Raw genomic sequence first — 6,162 nt, 5'->3', positions numbered from 1 at the left:
AAGCAGTCACTTGCGTGCTCCCATCCTGAGCAAACTGACAGTGAGATTTGAACATTAGTCCGCACAGTTGCGTGCGTGGCGGCTTTCAGCTGTTAGAGTCTTTGTCTGCCTTGGGTGTTGGGGCAGGCTGGGTTGGGTAGAAGGAAATGGGCAGAGTTTTGAGCTTGCCCCGGCTGTGTGGTGACATTTTTTTTGCTCTTTTCAGGAAGCAGAGGAATGTGCGGAATGTGAGTTCACACTCCGCTCGGCCAGAGTCCTCCTTCCCCCACCTCTGGCCACATCGATCAATGGAAGCTCTGTGTCGTCCACGTGTGCCCCGCCCTCGCTCTGCAGATTTCCTCGGTGATGGGGCCCAACCCATGCCAACAGCATTCGCTGGCTAGCTTTCGCAATGCCCACCCTCAGGATCTAAACCCACCACCTTCTGGACACACCTTCCTAAATCACTGAGCTACACCCTGCCCCTTCCCCCATGCGGTTTGTTGGGGTCTGTTCTCATTTGTATGGTGTGACCCTGATTTGCGGTACAGCATCCCATAATTTTGGGTATGACCAGGAGTTTTGCCATCTGTCCATCTCTGTCTCCCCCAAGTAAGTGATGTTGCCTCTTGCCCTGTCTCCATAGTAACGTGATTTTGGGGCCCCATATAACATGCTTTTTTGTTAAAAGTATGTATCAACGTAACTAGTCTTGCAGACTACTTGATTTCCGGCTCCTTGGCTGCGTCATGCTGTTCAGCAAGTTTCTTGCAATTCATTAGTAAATCCAGCTGTCGTACTCCATGGTTTATGTAAGGAATAATTGACGACGGGCCGTTGAATTATTAGAAAAATAATGCACACCCGAGGTGGTGATGCGGCCACGACGCGAAGCGGAGTCAATTATTCCGTTGAATAATTGAATAAACCGTTGAATTATTATTTTTCAACGGAATAATAATTCAACGGTCCGGAGTCAATTATTCCGCTTATACTACGGTTGCCACACCTCAAGACATCGATCAGATGATATATTTCAAGGGATTCGTCCGGTTTTTCTACTTAAATCGCTATTGTGAGTAGGATTATTTCTTCCGCATCTCATCCAACGACTCTTTTGCTAGTTCCAAAACGTCATTAGCTGTTGTTTTTTTGGTGTTTTCTTCGTGTTTTTCTCCCTCGAGTATGTCTAGCTGTTCTTCGCTGATCATTTTATGTCTTTTGTTGTTGCCGGCTGCCTTTGATGTCCGCTTCCGTTTATGTTGTTTTTCATCTGGACTGTCTAATACTGCTGCAGCCCAGTTGTTGAAAGTTTCATATTCACCGTAAATATTAAAATTTACTTTCGGAAAATCGTCTGTCATGTTGTTTTTGTTAGTCCTGTGTGCTGTATAGGTACTGTATGCTAATTCCCGTTATTACAGTTAACTATGCGAAGTGATATGGAACTGTAATGCGGTCAAGAGAGCTGCCTGGAACTACGTTCGCCATGCGTTTCCCTGAAAATAATTGCACACCTCAGAACGTTCGTCAGCCAATCAGATTCAAGCATTCAACGGTCCCGTAGTATAATAAGCATTAAATCTATGCAGGGCTATACGCACATCTGCACAAGTGTTGTTCACATGACCTTATGAGTATGAAATGAATTTTATATTTCAGCCATCTATGCACCAGAATGCTGGTTCCTGCAAATCTCAAGGGTGCCCGGATTTGGCCAGAATACCAGAGAGAGGGGCTAAAATCTATTGCTAGGACATTTCTCCTCTGTTCAGGAGGACTGTGTAACCGACCACAGGGACTTTGCAGTCCCTACGCCGAGGTGAAGGTGGGATTTAAGATGGTTTGGGGTCAGATATCAAAGGGGTTCAAGGGACTTGTGTGCTTCCAGGTTTCTCAGGTTGGTCCCACAGAAGAGAGCTGCAGCTCCTACGCTATTCACTGCTCTGCAGCTTCCCTGGAACAGGGGAATGGGGGAGAAGTGAGGTGATACAGATAGCCTTGTGATGGCTACCCCAAAGTTTGATGAATGGGTTAAGAAGGCTCGAATTCTAAGCATTATGGGGGTAGCAGGGGAATGATTAATAAGTGTTTTGTCGGGACAGCGCAATAGTAGGAATCTGCTTCTACGATGGGTTGGGGTGAATGGTGAGCGTGTCCTATCACTTCAGTGCTTGCTCCCACCACGACCCCCTGATATTTTTACTAACTGGACAAATGGCTAACCACCTAAAATCCTGATTTCCACTGAAACTGCATCTGGCAATTGACCACGATAACTTGGCACTTCATTATATGAGGATAGTAGGTTTGGCTTTTTCTGGTACGGGAGCCTGGCAGTCTAGTCGTTAAATGCTTAATAAATGAGGATAGACTCTGAAATATTAATTATAGTATACAGGATCAGTCTGGCAGTTTTCAAACTCTTCAGTCATCTCCCTGTGCAATAGTCCTTCCTTTTAGCTTTTTGCCTTTTTACGGCTGTCCCTGGTATGCAGTTCTGAATGGTGAAATGATTGAAGGGATGAGATGGACAAGGCCCTAAGAATAGGTCCTGCAGAACCTTTGACAGTCCTTCACTTTGACTGATAAAACTTTCCCCTTCCCCACTGGATGCCCCCAGCCCCCCACCAGGCCTCGCAGCTGCCTTGGGTATGCCAGACATGAAGCTCTTGGACATAGTAGTACTTCATATGACGACTCACACACCCCTCTGCCTGTGTAAAATTTGAAACATTAACTGGCCCCGTCTGTTAAGACCATTCTAGAGCTTAATCCTATCTGTATTTTTAGTATAGTAAAGTATGAGATATAAATGTATAATTAAGTCCATTGGCTGGATTTCGTGCCTAGAATAGGACTGGCATGAAAGCTCAAGGGGTCCCCTCAGTTACAAAGACTGTTGCCTTGGTGACGAATGGCTTGCCCATTTCATACATTTTCAATGTTCTCTGGCCTTTATTCTGTTTCACAGAAATACGACACACGTAAATTTGTATTTTTTTTTTTTTTTTTTTATGATTTTTGTTCCACACTTTTTTTTTTTTAACTCCCCTAAGATTTTGAATCTCTGTTAAACATGAGTTTGACACTATGTCCTGTGAACTAATGTAAATATTCCATGGCTCGAGCACCCCAAGAGATTTAGTGTCTTGGGGCTTTATACTGATCTTTAGGTTAGTTTTATTATTATAGTCTGTAATAGGCCCACAGTGATTTTTACTTATTGGGCCCTTCTCTCTCAAACAGAACCCCAGTGCAAGCTCACTTGATAAAACTAAAATGACTAAATGGCACTTTGCTGAGTGCAGGAACTCTGGGCCCAGGCTGTCTTGGCCAGCAAACACACCCCCAAATCACTATCCTGTGGAAAACAAACATATGATCTGCGCACCTAACTGAAACCAAGCATTCCCAGGCCCAGGTAAAACTCAGCGGTCTGAGAAGCTCCCAGAGAAGCTCTATTTCCTCGTTTCTGCCAGACATCTCATACTCCCCAACAGAAGTTATACTCTCACATAAATAGCACCTAGCCAGGCTTTGCTGACAGTTGTGGTCGATGCCAAATCTAGCAGAAATTTGTTAGTAAACTGCAATGCAATTTTTAAATTAGAATTTGGGCTCACCAAAGCACTCGCCATCCACCGCAGGTCTGTAACCACAAGCTGTCGGGTTGCATTTCGCTACCTAATTGAGACCGCGTGCCAGAGGTGAGAGGTCAGCTTGAGGGTTGTGTTGATGCCATTGGCAACAATCAGCAGAAACCAGAGCTGTAGGGAAGGTCTCTTACACAAACACACAATCTGTATTACTGAAATAGGTCTTTGTGGTTGGGTGATCCAGCACAAGACTCTGGAAAGTTCCTCTGTTGGATACCTTAGAGCATAAAGCTTTACTTATACAGCTGTGAGTGCTTCAGTAGATTGTATAGTGGAGCAATTGAGATCTTTGTGAGGCTTTATGCATAATGTTAGGGCTTTTGCATTCAAAACATACAGAAAATGGGTTTTTCACATTGTAATGTCAATGTTCTGTTGTTTTGGATCAATGTTTCATTGTGGTATTAGAATATTTGGTAATGCTTTACATTAACTGTATCTTCACAATGCATTCAGAGAACATTCATAAGCAGCATGTAAGTTTACCTTAACATTGTAACATACATGAACAGCTTTATTGTACATTACTTAATAAACATTATACGATTATACATGTATAATTTAATGCTGTTCAGGTATGTTACGATGTTAAAGAATACTTAAATGTTGCTTATGAATGTTCTATGAATTTTGAAGGTGTACTGAAAATTCTACAAATGCATTATAGTGGAATTATGTAGGTGCAGTTAATATAAAGCATTACCAAATATTTATTTGGTGCAGTTATTTACTGGTTTTGGTTACAACTTTAAAGGGATCAGTGGTTCTTTTTAGTTCAGTGGATTTCTTGAGAAATCCATAGTCATTGTTGTCAAATTGTTGTCACTCAGTAATTAATATTGAAAGGATGAAATCCAGAGCTTCCTTCCCATGAAGTTCTGCTTCCATTATACTGCAAGAACTGCAGCTCTTTTTGCACCTAGATGCTCAACAGCGCTCTCTGTCGAGAAGGAAAAAAAGAACATTGGCTTTCACCCAGGGAATAAGGAATGTAATGAGCCAGTGCAGATCCATTAGGATACACACAATCCTGCATCCAGGTGTTCACAAATCTAAACAATGGATTTGTTGGGCCAAAGGAGGGCCGCAGATGCTAGACTTGACCAATCATAATTTGAAGTATGTATGGTGATAGTGACCTTTTCTTATCCGTAGACATTGAGCAACAAAGTTTATTATTTAAACAATGCCAGGAATTCTTGGTTCTGGAAGGCCAACTCTGTTCCTATAATCTCCATGGATAGATAAATTTATAGGTCTAGGACAAGTGTGGATAGGTGGATGTAGGTGGATGCTGAAGTAGGGCAGCTATTCAAAATGTGTCTGGTAGTCATTGAGGCTGGTGGGTTTTTGATGCCCAAGCCTGGGGGTCGAGGATCTTGGAGTGAGGAGTGAAGGGGATTCCTACTATCCAACATGCTTACACAAAGATGGCATCTGGAGCTAGAAGTATGCAAGCACTTGAGGAACGTATCTTTGTTTCCCCCACCCACTCTCCGCCTTTCTTTGTTCCATCTCTTCAGCAGAGGGGAAAAACAATCTTCCAGTTGTGTGCGATAGTTTAGGGATTTGTAAGTTCACTTAGCATTCCCCACATCAGAAGGGCACTCAAAGTAAACCAGCTGCATTTCCGTCGGATGTTCAAAAAGAGGTGACAAGCCATTTTAGTGTATCAAGTGTCAATGGGTTATGGGGGCCGTAAGATGTGGTTTTCCAGTAACGCCTCTAACATTTTCATGCCAAGTCTTTCTGCAAGTAGTGTTTTGGTGGGGGTAGGTTGCAAGGACAGCTGTCTTTGGATAAAAAAAAAAGAAAAAAAAATGCCCCCCCCATCTTAGGCCTTCAATGGCACAATGTCTCAGACATCTGGAATCTAATTTCTGTAACAAAACACATAAAACATAGGAATGTGAGATATGGAGAATGTAAGAGGGAGACAGATAAGTTGATGTCGCTTTTTCTGCCTGTTTGGGTTAATGTGAAAGTGTAGTGTAGAAAACTGTGTGGTAGAAATTTCGAAGAAGTCAATTAATTTAAGAGTCTGACAAACTTTATTTCTTTCGCAAAGCTTTGGGGAACAGGCACTCGGCAATCTTTCATGTGTCCCATGCTCTGTTTCCCGAACAAGTGATTACATCTTTTATAGTCAAAATGGTGACAGCTTACAGACAGTTCAGGGAGAGGTCAGATTTCTACGGACACCAGTTACTAATGTTAAATTCAACTCATTATCAGGTAAGAACAGTTTGACCTTTTCATGATCACTCTTGTGATTAAATCACCTCCTTCAAGACACGTTTGTCTCACTTCTCCATACGTTCCTTTAGTTCTCTTTTCCCGAATCTTGTCACCCAATAGACACTTTTCTTATGTTTGCTGTAGCAGCCTTACTTCTTGAATCAAGTCAGTACCTTGACCTTTTGCAGAAACAAGCTCTTATGCCAAAATATTAGTTCCTTACCTAAATGAAAGCCTATCACTTAAGCAAGCTTGCATTATATGCTTAGCAGAAGTTAGCACATTA

Source organism: Paramormyrops kingsleyae, chromosome 22 (genome assembly GCF_048594095.1).
Source record: "Paramormyrops kingsleyae isolate MSU_618 chromosome 22, PKINGS_0.4, whole genome shotgun sequence".
NCBI classification, from domain to species: domain Eukaryota; kingdom Metazoa; phylum Chordata; class Actinopteri; order Osteoglossiformes; family Mormyridae; genus Paramormyrops; species Paramormyrops kingsleyae.
The sequence above is the reverse complement of the archived record's forward strand: the minus strand, read 5'-3'. Positions refer to the sequence as shown.